Here is a 19,555-nt window from a genome sequence, read left to right as displayed (position 1 = left end):
AGAAAGAAAAGGAGTTTGCAGGATCCTTGAGCAAGAAAATGGGAGATTTCAACTTGAAGGACACCTCCATAAAAGGTACAATAAACATTCACATGCAAACAAGAGAGAGAACTTTCTTTAGCCAAAAGGTTACACATAAGAAATCTAGTAGGTATTTGACTTGAAGAATGCAGAATGATTCGGTAATTTTAGATACCTCTCTCATAAATTAGCTGAGCAAAGTCATTAACTTAAATCTTACTATGGCATGATTAAAGTCTTTAATTATTAATTTCTTGATATCATGTCTATATATGTATTGATTGACTTGTGCTTTTAGAAATTGTTTCATGGTTTGCCCAAACTAAAATATATCTTTACCTATGTCATAACCATGAACTACACAAGTTTATACTTAGAATTTTGATTTAAAATGACTTGTGAGAAGCTACGAATTCTTGGGCATAATGAAAATAGTGTTTGCATGATATACCTCTATACGATACATTTCATTATTTCTTTATTCTGCTCTTTCATGTAGATTACTTGAGAATAACAAAAAGAGAGAGAGATAAAGAAAAGAAAATGGACATTGTTCAAGAGATGAAAAATCTGAGCAAAGGCAAGTACTTCAATCTTAAGGAAAAGCAAAACAAGCATAATATATTCGGCACATTTGGAAGGGATAAAATCTATAATTAATTACACTCAAACAGGAAGAGTTTGAAGTAAACATTTTAACCTTTCTATATTGCTCATCATAGGGATGGTGCCAATGGAGAGGCTAGTGGTAGTACCCGGCACTATTTGACCCAACTATTCGGTGTAGGGCATATTAGGGACGGCACAAGAGGGAGGCTAGTGGTAGTACCTCGTGCCCCTTCCCAACTCCACCGGATAGGGAGCAAATAGAGTATAGAGCTTAAGAAAGTTAAAAGAAAGACAAAGTAAATGAAAGTATACAAGAAAGAATCAATTCAAATTTTTAGTCACATGGAAACACACTTTAAGGATGAAATCAGTGCAAAATTATATTTAAATAGGGGGAGTTTATTTGAAAAGAATTGATTTTGATACTTGACATGCTTGTTCTTAATATTTTAATGTATGACTTAACACACACTATATTTTGCATGTGGCATGATATTTTAAATTATGGGTTCTCAATATCTTTTGTAGTACCCCATACTTGGACAATTTGATTGAATGTTTGAAATGCTACATAACATCTTTTGTTTGGTTTTATTGAAAAGAAAATTCAGATTTGTTATTCACAATCATCGTTAAAATCTGAAAGATAAATAAATTTGTAAAAAAAAAGAGAGAAGAGAAGGATATCTCTATTTAGGCAAAATGAATTGAGTTTGTCTTATCCATCAACTTGCTTAACTTTGATACATAATACCCTAATACTTGTTAAAAAATCCTCCATTTAGTACCAAAACTCAACATTTAATACAAAGATTCTGAATATGCTCTTATATGTTTGAAATATGTATTTTCAATCGTAATCATTTAAGATGAGCTATAATGTGATTTTGAAAGCCTTTATTGAAAATCCTATGTAATTCAGAATCTGATTTTGTATAAAAGCTTAAACTAAATGTGATTTTTTAAATAAAGTCTTACTTTAGGAAAAACAGAATTAATTTTGATGCCTTTGGTGATTGCTCCGATACGCATCCGAAACATATCATTTCTTATCTTCAAAGTATACTAATATTGGTTCAAATGATGTGTCTTTCGATGATCTTGATTGCAAACAAAAATTTCTAAATATATGATTTTAGTCTGATATTAAAAGGATTTATTGTGTTTCATGTATACATTGCTGAAAAACTATGATTAAGAAATTGAGTTCTATAAATATATATACCTCAATGATCATCTATATGTTTTTCTTCCCTACATTATTAAAGACTTCCATCAATAGAGTGAATGATCTTAAAACTAGAAATATTTCAGTTCACTCAAATGACTCTAAAAGAAAGAAAATGTAAATGCTTTTGAAAGAAATTGAGCTTCAATTGAATCATTTTCTGATTAATACTTTTATACATTTTCTCTAAAATTAGGAGAAAGCATAACTTGTTCTTAAAGGATTAGAAAGAGTGATTACTATAAATTCTGAATAATTCTAGATCACTCTACATTCTTGATATTACAGAATTTCAGTGTTATTCACGTTTATCACTAAAATCTGAAATTCAACAATTAAAATGATTAAAGAAGAATGCATCTTTTGAGGGGGAGCTTTAGATATTCAGTATCCTATCCCAAAGACACTTTATTTTGATGCATACTTAGAATTTTATGGATTGATTTTGATGAACCTCCTTATATTGCAATACATGCTTTAATTATAAGTTTATACCTTAAGATGAGTTCTATAAAGGTTGTCTTATCTCAAACCTTGAGTCTTATGAAAATAAGCTGAAACTTATAGAAAACATATTTTTGAGATTGACAATTTTATTGAACATTATCTATAAATTCTAAACTCTTAAAATGGAATGATCAATTAAGGGGGAGAAAGAAAATTTCAGAAGGAAAGACCTTATGGAACTTAATCGCATAAATCTATAACTAAAGGAGAGGGAAAGAATACTAAATGAAAAGTGATCCTAATGCTCTCCAATATGTATCATCTGAAATTTAAATCTGAAAATCTTTATGATACACCTTGAGGCTTATTATTTGGTTAATATATCTTATGCATAAATCATGAACCAAATTGCAATTCAAACAGTTGATCTTAAGAGCCTCTAACTTAATAAAAAAGGGGGAGAATAATGTGTTGAATTTCCTTGAGTATCTCTTAGAAAACCAATTTTTGGAATTTACTGATGAATTCTTATTGGCTTGTCTCTAGAACTTCAATTTTTATGCCAATTCATTATTATATGTACCAAAATGTGTTTCCTTTTTAAAGGATTAAAGTCTTTATAAGAACCTTCAAAACTTTGAATTTTATGTATGCTCTAAGATATATCATAAACTGCATGAATTCATGTTTTTGGCATTTATGCCACAATATTTTTACACCATAAAAGAACTTTGCAATCATACTTAATATACTGCTCTTATACTCTGAAAATTAGTTAAATTGCTCTCATGTTGATAAAATACTTAATATATTGGGCAAAAGATCTTAAATGCACAAGCTTTCATACTTATTATTGAAGAGAGGTTAGATTTCCATTCGTGCTTTTCTTGAATATCATTTGTGGTACTTCTTGAATTAACTTAAGGAAGATTCCACCTACACTTGATTAGAAAACTATCTGTGTTCTGCTCTGAAATTATCTTAATTGGCTCTGATCTATGCTCATTAATCTGATTCTAATATTATTGCCTTGAGTTATATGATTCATATCCTTGCAATAATTTGACATGCAAATCAGAGTACAATAAGAAATATTTGAGTATTCTTATCTTTGTGCTTAATGTTTCACTATCTTTTTGATGTTGTCAAAAAGGGGGAGAAATATTTAAGTATATGCTCATAATGCTTTGTGTTTTTGAATTGAATACAAATCAGCTGAAATTGAAATGTGTTAAGCTGATTAAATCTAAAGCATTATCATGAAGTATGTTTTAAATATATATGCTTTCTACTTCATGCAACTTAGCTATGCATTAGTTCTAGAACACAATATATTTTATATTGCACATACTCAAATACTGTGTATATGTTTAAATCTTAAATTTTGCATATACTCAGTGTTTTGTCATCATCAAAAAGGGGGAGATTGTTGACCACCTAATGGATTTTGATGAATACAAAACACGAGAGTATAATTTCATTTATCTTAACAATTTAATTGAGGATTTCATGTGTTTAATTAAGAATATTGTTAAGAAATGTCTAGGCAAGTTCCCATAATTTTTATGAATTTATTGAAGAATTTTTGAGTTGAAGAAAACAGATCAGGGACAGCCGAGACGTCTCCGGGTTGTCTCAGAGACGTCTCTGGCACAAATAGGAAGAACTGGCACGTCTGGAGACGTCCCCGGTACCTGCGGAGTCGTCCCCGCAAATAAAAAGCAGACCAGCGGAGTCGTCCCCTAGATAGCGGAGACGGCTCTCTCAGGGTTTTCCAGAGAATGATTTTTTCGGAGATAAGGCAGCGGAGACGTCCCCTGAAAAAGCGGAGTCATCCCCATGCAAAAAGCGCAAACAAGCGGAGACGTCTCCGTAAAGCGCGGAGACGTCCCCGGAGCGCGGAGTCATCCCCGAAGCAGCGGAGTCATCCCCATGCAAAAAGCGCAAACAAGCGGAGACGTCCCCGTAAAGCGCGGAGACGTCCCCGGAGCGCCTGGGACGCGACTGACAGCTTTTCAGGTTTGATTTGAATTTCAAATCTTCTCTACTTTATCTCTAACGGCTATATTTGCTTTTTGGGCTATAAAAGGGAGGTCTTAAGTGCTTCTCAACAACTCTTCACCAACCAAAAGCAAAATCATTCAAGAGGGAAGTTAGAAAGAAAAGCTCAAGGGAGTGAGTGCATTCAAGAAAGGAAATCAAGTGCTTTCAAGTCTCCCAAGCGATTTCAAGCTCAACCACTCTCGTGTGCTCGGGATTCAAAGCTCACACCCAACCATACGCGTCCCACATCGGAAGAATCAACATCTCCCACGCTTCCAACGGCAAAAAGGGTTCTTCCGATTTTATTGTTTCTCATTGTTATATTTGCTTCTTAAGAGCTTTCAAATCTTTTGTAAAACGTTTGAATATTGAGCTTGTTTCAGTCAAGGGACTTGGAACAAGGGATAGGGGTCCCAAGCCTAAGTTAAAATTGGGGGATTGTAGGGTTCGTTGTTAGCCCGGGGTAAAACAACGAGTTGGGTAGTTCACTCGAAAAACTACCGGATTGTAGGGTTCGTTGTTAGCCCGGTGTAAAACAACAAGTTGGGTTGTGAGCTTGTAAAACAACCGACTGTAATCTTGAGGATTATAGTGAAATTCCCAAGAGGTCTTGGGGAGTGGATGTAGGTGCTGGGGTGCACCGAACCACTATATGTCCTTTGTGTTTGTAATGCCTCTAGTTATTGTCTAACTAACACACTTACTTACTTAGATAAATTGCTTGCTTAATTCTTATCCGCACATCCTTTAGTTGCAAGCATATTTAATCAAGTCGAAGTCTATACATCAAACCCTTGCTAAGTTTAACTTTCACTGTGCATCTATACAACTTAGCATAGTTAATCAAAAAGTTTTAGAAGTAGCATAAAAGTTTTGAAAGACCCAATTCACCCCCCCTCTTGGGTTGTATCTACTGGGCAACACTAATTAATCCTTCAATAATTACTTTAATTATTTTATAAGATATTTTGCTAATCAAATTGACCAAATTATTCATGAATGATTCTTAATCATTCATCAGCTTTCTTGATCAATCAGGAATCTTCTATGCGTGTGACCTCATAGGTTCGAACCTAAGCCGGTAGTATAGGAACAACTCTACACTAATCGATGTGACCATCTAGCAATGGTACCTGACGTCCGGATAGGCCGAATATATGCGAAGCAAATATTCTGGAACCCTGAACTATGGTTACTGTATAATTCAATCCCTTTGACTCCTAATGCCAGGATGACTTAGAGCTCACTGTCAACCCTATAATTAGTACATCCATTATGTGATTAACTTTAGATATTCCGTGACTCCTCACTGGGATTACCCTGGCCAAGGTTTTGCTAAATTAATCACAAGACATTATCTCCTGTTTTCAGGAGGGGTCAATTCCATCTTGACTCACAACTGACTACGCAAGTACTTGACTGCACCCAGTGACCTTCCGTCACTGAATTAGAAATTCAGGTAGTCCGGTACCAAAGTACAGTGAGTTGCTTGCTAGTCACATGTTGCGGTCTCAGGTCAGAGGGCCAAACTTATACCCATATCCACTCGAAACATCTCTCGACAGTAGAGCGTTCCGGAATTGGTCACGTTCAGTGAAATGTACTCCTACACTTCATCTGTGTGGCATACCAGTGTCTCCACACTCCTTGGTTAAGAGGACAACCAATGTATATGTCACACAACGACCTAATCTCGATAATGCTGTCGTCCTAGTAACAACATATCATTTGGTCGCGAACAAGTTTAAGGACTCAAAGATAAATCCTCCTTTATCATAACATAAGTCCTAAGGACTTCATCATATAAGAGTTCATTTGAAGATGAAATGATGAATAATGCCAAATAATACTTTATTAATTTGTCAATTCATTTACAAAATTCAATCATTAATATGCTGACGATTGACATTTAGGATACAAATCCCAACAAATATATCATATCAAATACAATTTCATAATTCCATACTTACAATTAAACAGTAAATTGGAAATCAATAAGATGGTGCCGGGGTTACTTACTGCAATTTGCTTTCCAATTCCTAGGTTTAGGTGCCAATTCTTCAATTACCTATCATCATCATCATCAAATTACCTGTTAATTGCATGTTCAATTTCATTTATTTACATTCTTTCTTAATTAATCCGTTTACAACCCAACTATAGAACTCAATTTCATTCTTAGGTCCCTAACCTAGTTCAGGTCTAGGTCAGCTTCTGGTTCAGACCTGATTCAATATTTAATTCAAGTCTGATTCAGTTTCTGGCATAAGTCTAAGCCAATTTCATCTTCTGGTTTGGACCCAATAGCTTTCTATTAAGGTTTGTGCCCTTCAGCCCAATTAGTTTCGAGTTCACAACTACTTGGCTCGGACCGAGCCCAGTCTGATTACGGGCCTACTTCAATAATTCGGCCCATGGCCATGGAGGTCCTTTCTTCCTCGGGTTTTCTAGTTTGAAATTGGATTATTGGGCTTTGAATCCAATAACCCAATTTCACATTTAAGTTCAACTATGGCCCACCATTTTTTTTTCTCTTTTCTTCTCTTTTCTTTTTCTTTTCCTTCTCTCCTCCTTTCTTCTTCCTTCCCGAAGCTTCTCCCTTTCTTCTTCCATTTCCACCGCGATCTCCTCCCCCTCTTCTTCTCCTCTCCTCCCATGAGGCAAGGAGGCTCGGGAGGGACGGCAACGGCCGACGATGCCCGGCGGCCGGCCTGCGGCGCCCACAGTCGCGCCTGCGGCTGTGCCTGCGGTCGTGCCCGTGGCCGCGTCGGCGTCCTGCGTCCCACGGCCGACGACCCGCGACGGAGGTCGGCGCCTGTGGATCGACCACCGGTAAGTATTTCTATTTTATTTTATTTTTCTTCTTCTTCCTCTCTTCTTCTTTTTCTTCCTCCCCTTCTTTCTTCTCCCGTGGAGGAGAGAACGGACCCGAAGAGGGCCCGACCCACAACCGGCGGCGCTCCCTGGCCGGTCAGTGGCACCGGCCGCCCTTGCGGCCGCGCCCGCAGCTGCAATTGGTGCTCGCGGCTGACGGCCTGCGGCCGCCGTGACCCGTGGCCGACGCTGTTCACGGCCGCCCCGGCCGACGCCCCCTTTTTTTTTCTTTCTTTCTTTTTTTTGTTTAGATTTAATCTCTAAGCTAGATCTACAAAAATAAATTATAAAGAAGGGCTTTACCTGCTCTGAAGGTGGTTGCCTGCCTCCTACTCCGGCGATGCGGCCTTCTGCTCCGGTGGCGTGGGTCTAACACCGGGTCTTGACAAACGAGGAGAATCGTGAGAGAGGGAGACAGACAGTGGAGGAGGAGGAAAGAGTGGTGAAATGCCTAGCCGAACGGAGCTTCTTGTAGTCCACGATCGCTGAGGGAGGCGGACGATTGTAACCGTCCACCACCAGGCGTTACAAATACCTGTACCATGGTGTAATGGCCTCCTTCTGTTTCTCTTGGAACGGGGCGGTTATCACATTCTCCCCTCCTTAATAAAAATTTCGTCCTCGAAATTTGACGTTTCCTAATTCTTAAACAAATGAAGATACTTAGTCTTTTATTTAACATTCTACCATATTTCCGCTGCGCACTCTGATCTAGTCAACTCTTTGGAGGCTCAAACCTCAATATCAATTTGTATTAGCCCTAGTTTCGTAGCATCTATAAAATAACTTTCTTAAGATAGATGTTTACAGTTAAAGACTGATTTGATTCCTCGTATATGCATTCTAAAGAGGTAGAAACTTAATGGTTACATAGGAGTAGAGGAATCAATTAAGCATAATCATGTATAGAGTTGTTTTAGAATGATTACCTGTCACTACTTGATCACTTGCACTAGCATTCTGCTGAATCAATGTAAAAGCCGAGCACCGGATTCAACAGGTTCCGAGTCCTTCTTCTTTTTATTTGGGCAGTTCCGTGCCAAATGTCCATGCTGACCACAAGTGAAACAAACTCCCATCTTCTTAAGACAAGGCCCCCCATGAGGCTTGCTGCAGTAGGTACAGGCCTCAAATCTCTTCTTCTTATTTGCATTACCCTCAGTGTCCCCTGGCCTGACATTATGATTTTCAATCATTCTGGATCTCTTTGGATCATCTCTTTCCTTCTCTGACCTCTTTAGATCTGCTTCTACCTTTAGTGCTCTCTCCAGGGCCTCTCCGTAGCTGGTAAAAATCAGAACTGACAACCGGGATCGAATTTTGTCCCTCAAGCCCTGCTCAAATCTGTTAGCCTTGCTTCTCTCAACCTCTATCATCTGAGGACAGAATCGACCCAGCTCAGTAAATTTGTTAGCATATTCTAGCACAGTCATATCATTTGGTTGCTTCAGAGATAAAAATTCATTTTCTTTAGATATTCTGATTGACTCAGGAAAATACTGGTCATAAAATATCTTCTTGAATTCCTCCCATGTCGGTAGCTCATCCTCACCCTCGAGTGCAGCTTCAATGGCTGTCCACCAGAACTCTGCATTCCCCTTCAGCATAGGGATAGCCAATCTGACCCTCACGTGCCTCGCAGAGGCGGGGGCGTAACATTTGGTATCAGAGCCGAGGACGGCTTTTGTCCGATGGTGGGAAGGGTGTGAGGCCCAATAGTCCCACATCGGAAAGACTCGTTCCAGAGCCTGGGCATATGAGGCGGGTGTCTCCTAATCCTGCAGACGCGTTTTGGATGGAAAACAAAACCGGGGAGGGGTGAAGGACGCTTGCGTGAAGCCCCAGAACCGGACAATATCTGGCAGGGGAGCCCCGCGGTCCCCCTCATGTGGCTCCCACATGGGCACTAGGTGCCTCACGTGCCTCGCGCAGGCGGGGGCGTGACACCTGCCAAATTACGAGAAAGTAAATAGTACAAAGTGAAAGAAATATCTTCGATAGATATCCAAAGGAACTCTCCGGAATGCTGGGTGACGAAGGAGGCGACCCAGTCTGCTGCCCTATTTACCTCCTGAAATACATAGGCTGCCTGAAAGCCACCCAAATCCTGAGCCAGTCTCCGAATCTCTCTAATGAGGGGATGGTCATCTCCATATCTATCCACACCTCGAATCTAGTTAACCACCATAGAGGAATCCCCTTTAAGAAGCACCCACTCGGCACCGAGGACCCTTCTCGCAAATGACAACCCCTTTCATGCAGCTCGAAGCTCTGCCCTAACAACTGTAAGTCTCATCGTGTGCTGACCTCCTGCTGCCACAATCCGAGTCTCTGAACACAAATCCAACCCCTCCAAATACACCATCCACCAACATGCTCCCATCGAAATTCACTTTGAGATGACCAAGGGGTGGGGGAATCCAAGAAATGAGGGCGAACCTGAGCGTTGTGACAACGAGTAAAGTGCCCCATATGTCCCTGGCCATCTCACCAGTGAATAACGCAGAGGCTGCAGTAACCTTCCCGGACTGTAATATAGCTCTGTTAACCACTATCCTCGATGACATCCTTCTACCCTAAAAAATGCCAGCATTCATTTCCAACCAAATATGGTAAGTCAGGTATGCTCTGAAGATGCCCTCCTCCCAAGATCTGGAGCTCCGCATGGATACTCTTTTGGCTAATAGAGAGAAGGACACATTCTGGACTCACCGACACAACATTCCCCTGGCTTCTGTTTCTTATCTGCTTCATTTTTTTCATGTTGTGCACCATTAGATCGTGCAATAGCTGCGCTACAAGATCTATACAGGCTGATAAAAATGAAAATTCAAAGTCTTGTGAGATCTGTACAAGGTACGATCCAATGATTGATGTTGCAAAAGAACATTGATCATTTTTTTCGCACTGAATATACCAATTGGGAGGAAAACAGCCTTCATAATCTCTCTCTCTCTCTCTCACGCGCGCGCGCGCGCACATACACGGTAAATTCCTCTTCTTTATAAGTTTTTATATTAATTAGTCCCTCTCCTACCTTTTCCGCAGCTGAGGACTATTGATGTCCTTGACTCAAAAGATTCTTTGCTCGTGAATCCTTAATTCCCAAGTGCAAAGGCCTAGGAACCATGGCTTCATCCTCACATCCAATTTCTTCGTATTGACATAAGTTTCATCCATCAATACAATACTGGGGCAAAAGAGGATTAAGAAGTACTGGAAGTAGCGGAGGGTCGGTTGGATTTATTATCAGAAGCCATTTGGTAGTTTCTCTTAAACTTGAAATTGTAACAGGCTGCGTTTGGTAGAGGAATAAGTAGGGCCTATCCCCCAAGGGGGATGCTATCCCAAACATGATAAAAAATGTCATGGAATAGTTTAACTCGAATAAGTCCGAAAAAATTATCTTATTCGGATAAAAGAAACTTTTCCTCTCGGATTACGATTTTGCCCTATTCACTCCTTAAACATACTGAAAAATGGAAGGACAATTTTGTCCGTATAATAAAATCCAAACCATCACAAAACCGATGCATTCCCTTATTCTCTCCACCTATCCTTCCAACCAAATGCGACAAAAGGACTTAATCCCATGGTTGTGCCGAGAGAGTCGAGGATCCCATCTCCGTCATCTCACTACGTTATCTAAATTATGTCCATGAACTTCTCATCTCCTCGATCTATCTTCTTCCTCTTCTTCCCCCTTCTATTTATTTATTTAAATCTGTATGGTTATCAATGTGTTGTTTGAGAAGTTAAACTTGCTCGTCCGGAACATGCTTTTATTCACCTGAATAAATCAGCCAACAATTTTCTCTAATTCTTTTATATTTGTTCTTTAATTAATTTTAAAATTCCATACTGATAAATTTTTCAATATTCGTTTTACCGTGTTGTTTAACTTTTATCATGGATGGCACGGGTAGGCCATTGCTGCTTTTATTTGCAGTTATGTGATTCCAAATTAGTACTTTATCTTTTATTAAAATAGTAATGCTATTACCGCACCATAAAGAACTTTATACAAGTCACCTTTAATTTTGTTATTCCATTTTTCCTACCGGACAATATTTAGACCTAACTGCAGTAGGAATAAATTCTGAGCCGAAGAGAATGTAGGCTTATTATATTTATTCTTCAGAGTAACTGGATTAAAAAGGATCAAGAATAATTTATTCCAACAGCAGTATTCTGCCCACTGGTCTCCTGTGTTCCCTCTAGGTTCGAGATGAACATTTGTTCTTTTAAGCTCATGTGGTTGGTGAAAGAGTGTGATGCTTTTCAGGCCATCCATGTTTACCGTAAGATGAACAAAATTGCTGACTGGGGCACTTTTTATGCTGCTCATCATTCTGACGAGTTTTTTTAGACCTTTTATTGATCCGCCTCTATTAAGTTGTCTTCTTTTTCTGACACGGCTAGACGTACTCATGCGCAGTTGGTATGAGATGTACCAAAAAAAAAAAAAAAAAAACAATTGCAAGCTCCTATGCTTTTAACTTTATTCCCGTTTTTATAGTTCACTTCGTAACCTTAATGAAATGGATATGTACGGATACGCACATCCTTCTCAAGGATCCCATCACTGGGGCAACCGTCACTTTGTGAAGGGCGGGACTGGAGGGGTCCTCTGTGGAGGTGGTTGGACGTTCTCACTGATGCACGAGGACTTGTAAGCCAAGAAACTAGTAATTATGACGGACATGGACTTGACGGTGGAAACAGAAGGTTGGTGATCGGTCTGAGAAGGGTTGTTTGGTTTCATTCTTCTTGGTTTTTAGTTTTTGAAGTCATGGTTTGATTGCATGTCTTCATTAATCCCCCGCATTTTCCGCCTTGCAGATTCAAGTGTTTCCATTTCATCTACAAACTTCAACTACTTCTCCAAGAACGACAGCTCGGTCTGGCTAGGTTCTGCTGAAAGGTGTACTCGATTTCCGAACATGCTGCTCTTGTTGGTCTGATCCTAGTACGGTGGAAGTACAAAATTTCCAACAAGAGTTTTTCTTCAAGAGGTGAAGAAAGCACGCGGAAGATAAATAGATCAATAGAGAATAGAGAAGGTTAACTCGACCACCGTAATTAGCTGGATTCAGTGTGGTCTGAATGGTGATGGAGGGAGACATCCCTGGTGAGTGATATTATGGCCTTTCAGGCTTGGCGTGCATTCACAAAGGCTAATGGGGCCGCAGACTGAGTGACTTCTTATGTGACCTATCACTCCGGATGTACTCTACGAGTCGAGAAAGAAAAATTAGCTAGAGTACTCCGAGACTTGTTATTTTCTAATTTTATTAAAAAAAAGAAGAAGAAAGTGAACAGCCCGCTCATTACAATGTGTTTTTCTTCTAATATATGGATACGATTCATTAAACTTCAACAAAGAAAAGTATGCATTGTTTGTGATGATCTTGCTAGCTTTGGGTCTTGGAGGGAGGGCAACCAATTTGCAAAAATGGCCTTCTGGCCGACCAAAGATGATGGCCCAGTACTAAAATGAATAAATTGGGGAAGTAGCAGTAGTTGGAGGGTCAGAGTCACAGGCTCTTTGGCCTTCACTTAATGGGCAGACATCCATGATGATGGAAAATGGTAAATTCCTTGGTGAGCCAAGGAGGCCACCAATCATGATGATAAAGCCTTCTAACCCTTGGTGTCATTCAATTGAGTCCATTTCAATTTCCCTTTCAGTGCTTGGTCCTGTCGATCCTCTCCAAAGCCATTGCACTGAGCGCCCTGAACCCGTCCTGCGGTGACAACTACCTATTGATCAATGACAACAACTTGTGTCGTTCTGCTTCGTCCTGTCCAATTTCTAGTCTCTCATGTCCCTTGCCTTCTCTCTCTCTCTCTCTCTCTCTCTCCCTCCCTCCTCTGAAATGGGAGACCAAGGCGATTCCCCTACTTCCATAGAGAGCAGCAGTCATGCTTGTATTTCCACCGCATCTCTCTCTCAATCAAGTACAGGAGATTTGAGAACTGAATTAAAGCTTGGGCTTAGCTTATCGATCAATTCTCAGACGTCCTCCAGTTCAAGGTACGTGAACCAAAACCAACAAAGATCTGTCATCTATATTTCTTCAAGTCCTCTTTTCCTTCTCTATTCATTCATTCATGTTAGAAAGTATGATCATCGTAGTATAATTTAAAATCTCAGGTAAAGTTTGCCCTTCTTTAACCACGGATATTGGGAGTTCTTCAGCATTTATTTTTCTCCCTCTCTATATGCATTTCCACAGGATATCTCAACTTTTTCATTCATTTTTCCCCCACTCATTATGTCAACAAATATCTTCACCCCTCCTTAAGCAACCTCTCCTTTTCTCCCCTTGCTTTGAATCTCTCTATCATGCCCGTTAGGACTCTTATTCTTCTCCTTTTTACCTTCTCTCTTATTTTTCTGAAAGGAAGCAAAGGCCAATTTGGATTCAGTTTACCGTGTTACCTGTCGTTCATTCCTTGTTCCAAAAACTTGAAATATACCTCTATTGCTCTTTTATGATCCATTTCAGCCTCTCACTTTGTCATCTTGTCATCCATTCAGTTTACTTTTTCCTTAATTCTGTCTACTTAACATCTTCTACATGCTCGTGCCATCTCCTCCTCTCCCTCCCGAGTTCTCTTTACAATTGATCACACCCAGTTTTCTCCTATTGTCTTCTCTCGCAAGTCCTTCCAATTTACTACACCATCATTTTACTTGACTTCAAAGTTTCAGCCACAAACTTGAGAAGCATCCACTCAAACTTATGACCTAATTTTTTAGTTCCTACCCTTCCTGGGCAGTAGGGAACAACACTCCGATCGGCCACCACGGACCGAACGACTCCTTCGGAGCACACCAAATGACAGAAGAATTCGGCATCACCCAGCAAGTTTCTTTGTCAAGGTTCACATGGAAGGAATTCCGGTTGGCAGAAAGTTGGATCTGATTGCACTCGACGGCTATGATTCCCTGATCAGAACACTACGTTGCATGTTTAGGACCAACATTTCATGTAAGCACAGACAAAACATATTTCCAACAGCTGAGTCTCCAACGTTTATGCCATTGAGATATGAATGTGGCCCTGAACTTGCCTTTCTAATAACTCCCCTTAATACAGGCCCTGGAATTGCTCAAGTGTTTCCTAGAAGGACCTATCAGCTAATATATGAAGACATGGAAGGAGACTGGATGATGGTGGGAGATGTTCCATGGGAGTAAGCTTCCTATCATTTTGTCCCTCTTTCCATCCCAAATAACAAACCCTATTGGGCACCCTTTTTGGCATCTGTCCTAACCTTTGCTTACATATTGTTGTACAGGCTATTCCTCAACAATGTCAAGAGATTGAAGATCGCCAAGCCAGATAAATGCTAGTGTTCCTCCCACAAACCTTTATACCTAGAGAGTGATAAGAAGCTTATATAGCAGCTATTTCAAGGTTCAAATGTACATACATAGTGAATGTAGCTTCTATAACTGTTTTATTTTTCCTGCCCCATTATTTTTAGTTCCTACAAATCAGAACTCGCCTTTTAGAAGCTCCCAAATAAATGAAAGCCACTGAAGCTATTTTAAGTTGTTAAAACTTACCCTCCACACTGGAGAAGTGGTCATCTAAGGTGAATCTAGACTGACCATTTCTTGGCCGCTTCTCTTTTTCCCTGCACCTTTACTTTGTAAATATATGCTATCCGTTTTCGACCCCCTTGAATGTAATTATGAATGGGTCCTAAACTGACCGATCAAAATGAAGGAAAGAAAGCCACCAAAGAAAAATCAGGAGAAGTTGTACTTATCTTTTCTTCATCCCTGTTCTTTTGCTTTGCAAATTGGTGCGGTCCTCCTCCAACATGTCACTGCATGAGCCTCTTTGTCGAGTAAATGGAGCTTTTGTCCATCTAAGCATTTCTGCCCCTTGCTCGCATGAAAACTCAATGATCTTGATTTTATGAGCTTTGAGACACAACATGAGGGCCAAAGAACTAACCAAGCAGTATACCTACTCAAGTTATAGCATGTCAAGCTTGATTAAGCAAAGAGCTAAAATAATTGTCTAATCACAAGAGGACGAATCATGCTTGCGTAAGACAAATGACTCAGAAAGAAGGCATATCAGAAACAATGTAAAGGGTTATTAAATATGTTGGTGGGATAGCTTAATTAGTGTTTCCTAGATATATGCCAAATGGTGGATGCAAGTAAATATTCAAATTGATTACAATCCACCTGGTGGGTCCTCTTCTTAACAAATATATTACTCATTCTAGACATGGATGGTGGTTGCTTTCATTGTCTTCAATCTTTTGACATCTGATATCTAAGTTGGATGTAACTAGAGAAAATGTATCATCATTGTTTCGCACAAAAACTTGAATGTAATAATACCTTAGTTATCTATTCTAACCCCATCTGACCTGAGATCATGGAAGCACAATCAACAGACAGGATAGTGCACGTCAAGAACATAAGCCCTAGTTTTGTGCAGTGTGCTCAAATATACTTATGAATGGGCTAGTGGATTGATGGAATTAAATTACAAAGTTAATGGAATAACACAAACTTACATTTGGTAGTTTAAGAATATTTGGGGAAATATAGTGGTTGAAAGTGCTCTTACAGCCACAAGAATCTTTTCAATGAGCTGTGCACCATAACCAACCCCATATCTGAGGGAAAAGCTATATTTGAATGATAAAGATGACGATGACGACGATGATGATGTGGAATGCATCTACGGTTCCATATTTTTGAGCAAATGGTGTCGAAACACTCCTCACATAATCACTTAGAGGTGGTAATTAGACACGGAGTGGCACCACTTCTCTTTTAGTCCCTTAATCCAGCCCTAAAATGTCAAGAATGATACATGCAAAGTGATCAACTATAAGCCATCAAGGAAATCTCCTTAATTAATGATGCCAACCAGATTAACATAGAATGATTTACTATGGCTCATGCTCTATTCATATGCCACATGGGGTTGCATCTAATTACATCTAGAGCTTGACATGATTAGCGCACACAACTGATGCATGTAAAATTGCATTAAATTAGCTTCTTACAAGTGGAGTTTAGGAATCCCAGCTTAACTATTTAGAGCCTTATCATTTTTCTCATAGCTTAGGAGTATTTAAGCGGGCATTTGAGACGATTCGGGTCATGTTTTGCTATCATAAGAAGATCATCAAAACTTAGCAAGTGAACTATCCTAATAATTTAATTTGATTTTTCTTGTACACATTAATATATAGATGTAGTGTAGCAGAATCCCTCTAGAACCATTATAACCATCATCATAACATTATAATGGTTCTAATTTTAAAGCTTGCCCACCCTCGTGTGAAGGAGTAGGTGGTGCAAATCAAATTGTACATGTGGACTCGGAATCCTATGATTCAACTTTCAACCCATAGCATGTTGGCATCGGGACGCATCCACTTTCTCGAGTTAAAATGAAGCAAACATATCAGTTTCTCCTACCACTCTCCCATAGCAAATGTGTCATCCTCCTTGATACAGGTACTAAATAAAGGACCCCCCCCCCTCTCTCTCTCTCTCTCTCTCTCTCTCACCCCTCCCCCCCTGCCCTTAGGCAATGGTGGACCAAGGATCAGCCAACTTCATATTTATCTAATTAGCCCCACTTGGGTGTTCATCAACTTCATGTTTGGCTGCACAGTTGGTTAGCATGTCCATTTATTTGATTTATATAATCCACAGAATTTTAAGTTCTTTTCCATTCTGTTTGGAGCATTATTTTTAAGTCTTCTTCCTTATCTTTGACAAGGTGCATGTGGTCAGCCAGATCTGACCCTCATCTAACCGGACCTTTACCCTACCTGTATGCAAAAATCAACCTTTGAGTCACGAAATAACACCTGAACTGTGATTGGCATGGGCAATGATCTCACAGAATTAGGCATGGCATGACCAAATATCAGATTGGACCTGATCTACCAGTCCACAGATCACTCCGCCCAAACCCAAAAAACTATATGGAATGCATTGGATCTGCACAGGGGCGGCTCAATACATTCTGGGGCCTAAGGCGAATCCAATGAATGAGGCCTTTTTTTTTTTAATAATAATTTTTTTAATAAATATAAAATACTTAAAAAAATATATGAAAATAGATAGCTATCAAGTACACTATTTCAACCATGAATCTAACAAAGATAGACAAGAAGCCTTTTCAATTTAATATAATTCTTGAATGGAAGCACATAAAAGTAATTATTCTAAATGACGGGCCATGAAACTGATTAAATAATTGAGATAATACTTGGCAATACTGTTTACCATGTCAAGCAAGAGCCGGATAGGAAAAGGTCATCCCATGGCACTTCATGGTCAAGGTAAGAAAAGAATTTGTCCATAAAGAAATCTCTCAATAAGAGAAAGTAGGGTCATTATGGGAAGTTCACTCCATCAAATTAATAAAAGTCCCATTCCACCATCTCCCCTTCAAGTGAGTACCCAAGCAGCAACTGCAACATCACGGCACAGCAGCCATTCAACCCCCTCCCTCCTTTTCTCTCTCTACCACCCAAGAGGGGAGAAGAAACCGAGAGGAGAAAACTAAAAGAATCTCCACCCTCCAAGACGTCCATCTCCAATCCCCCCATCTTTCTTCCGGATGGCCCAGCTGGATCAGGAGTAATGTGAGGGAAGGAAAACCAAGACCAAAACCAAAAAAGAGAAGGGATGAAAGGTAAGAGTGGCTTCAGGCGTCTATCAAGCCAACCAAATCCCTCCTCTCTCTCTCTCTCCCCCCCCCCCCCCACCCAAAACAAAACTACTGTCCCCAACTTCCAAATTGCCCCTCTGCAGGCCAGGAAACTCTCCACCGATGGAGGGGAGAAGAGCCAGCTCCTGATCCCGTTTATATGGGGCCTTTGCTTCCTTTTGGTCAGCCTCCCGGGGCCTTCCATTGGCCCGGGGCCTTAGGCGACCGCCTCAGTCGCCTAAGGCTCGGGCCGGCCCTGGATCTGCATCTAATTCAACCCAAGGCCAATTAGAGTCGATATATTCCCATCCACTTGCAGCACTAATTTTAACATTCTTTAGAATGATAATAAATTAGGTTTTTTCCAATATAACCTAATGAATTTGTATTTTTTTTTAATGCAACAACTTGATCTTTTAGGGTAGGTTGAGTTCTGGATCTGCCTCTTACTCATGTTCTTTATGGTACCTGATTGGAATGATCCGCACCATCTATGCCATTAACAAGTAGGCTAACTTTTTCAAAGATAAAAGAAGGAAAAAATGAGATTTGGTGTATAATCTATTGTTTTATTAAATGTTTTTTGCACTAATTCTATTTTTTCCTTTTTTTTTTCCTCATGTCTCATTATTTTTAGCTAACCACCCCCCCCCCCCCCCCTCCGGGGGACCTATACCTGCATCCCCCTCCCATCTAGGCTGAAAACCAGGCCCCCTGGCAGGCCGAGCCAAAAGCTCACAGAACCGGGGTACTGAGTAACAAGCGTCCAGAAGGAGGACCAATGCCTTTTGGAATTGAACCCCTGCCCCATGCCTTAAGCAGTAAGAGGTGTACCATCCAAACTAAAGTTCAGTAGTCTCCTTATCTAATTAAAAACTGGTTTTCTTATAGAAGGAAGTGATGATGGCAGAGAATAATGATAACAGTGTCCATCAATCGAGCCTGGATTCTTCCTCACTCTGTAACTCTCTAAATGGATCTATTCCTAGGTTCTGTTCTCGCATCCCCTAAGGTGGTAGTTGTTCTGAATTTTGATTTGAGATTGTTCGAGTTTTCTGAGATTTTTTCCCCTTATTGTTGTAGTTTCAAGCTCATTATTGCTGTGACATAATGTCCAATGCAAGTTTATTCAAAAATGGATTCTTTTTTATTTCTCATATCTCTGCTCACCCTGTTCTTTCATCTGCACTCTGGGCATGTGGACTGGGAGAGCAGAGGTAAGAACAGTGGCATCCTTGGTTGAAAGAGGGGGTTATTGGCCCTAGAAATGTCATGCATTCCTAGTCCAACCGAGTATTAAGTCCTCCACTGGATCACATGAGAATTCTATTCCCTAACCCAACTGTGAACAAAAGCAGAAGGAAAAAAATATATATGAGAACCTGCAAGCTTCATCCTCTCTAGATATGGTGCAGACATGCTATCATTTTCTGGTTCACAATAATTAAGTAAAAGAAAGTTTAATAAGGACAAGGGGCTCAGAGCAGTACATCTTTTATGCTTTAAACTGTCATCCCTCTGGCACATGGGACAGCGTGGCTGAGATGTCTCTGAATTCACCCATTTGAGCATGCCAAAAATACCAAAAAGATGGAATGAAAGGTTCCAGGCTTCCAAA

The 19,555-nt window shown here is 39.8% G+C and overlaps 1 long non-coding RNA gene across 16 annotated transcripts in view; it reads right to left on the bottom strand.

The window, feature by feature from the left end:
* Window positions 1–19,555, bottom strand: part of LOC103720126 (uncharacterized) — a 41,084-nt gene that overhangs the window by 13,786 nt on the left and 7,743 nt on the right. For 13 of the 16 annotated variants that reach the window (XR_016399656.1, XR_016399663.1, XR_016399662.1 and 10 more), the window contains one exon: window positions 1–19,555. This exon is cut by the window's left edge. This is a non-coding gene — a long non-coding RNA (uncharacterized LOC103720126). The other 3 variants (XR_016399668.1, XR_015975913.2, XR_015975912.2) reach the window with 3 other exon arrangements.

The sequence above is a fragment of the Phoenix dactylifera genome, chromosome 2, assembly GCF_051530095.1.
Source record: "Phoenix dactylifera cultivar Ajwa chromosome 2, Ajwa_hap1_PhDact_Kaust_v1.1, whole genome shotgun sequence".
Classification (NCBI taxonomy): domain Eukaryota; kingdom Viridiplantae; phylum Streptophyta; class Magnoliopsida; order Arecales; family Arecaceae; genus Phoenix; species Phoenix dactylifera.
Note: the sequence above shows the minus strand (reverse complement) of the source record. Positions and strands in the feature narration are given on the sequence as shown.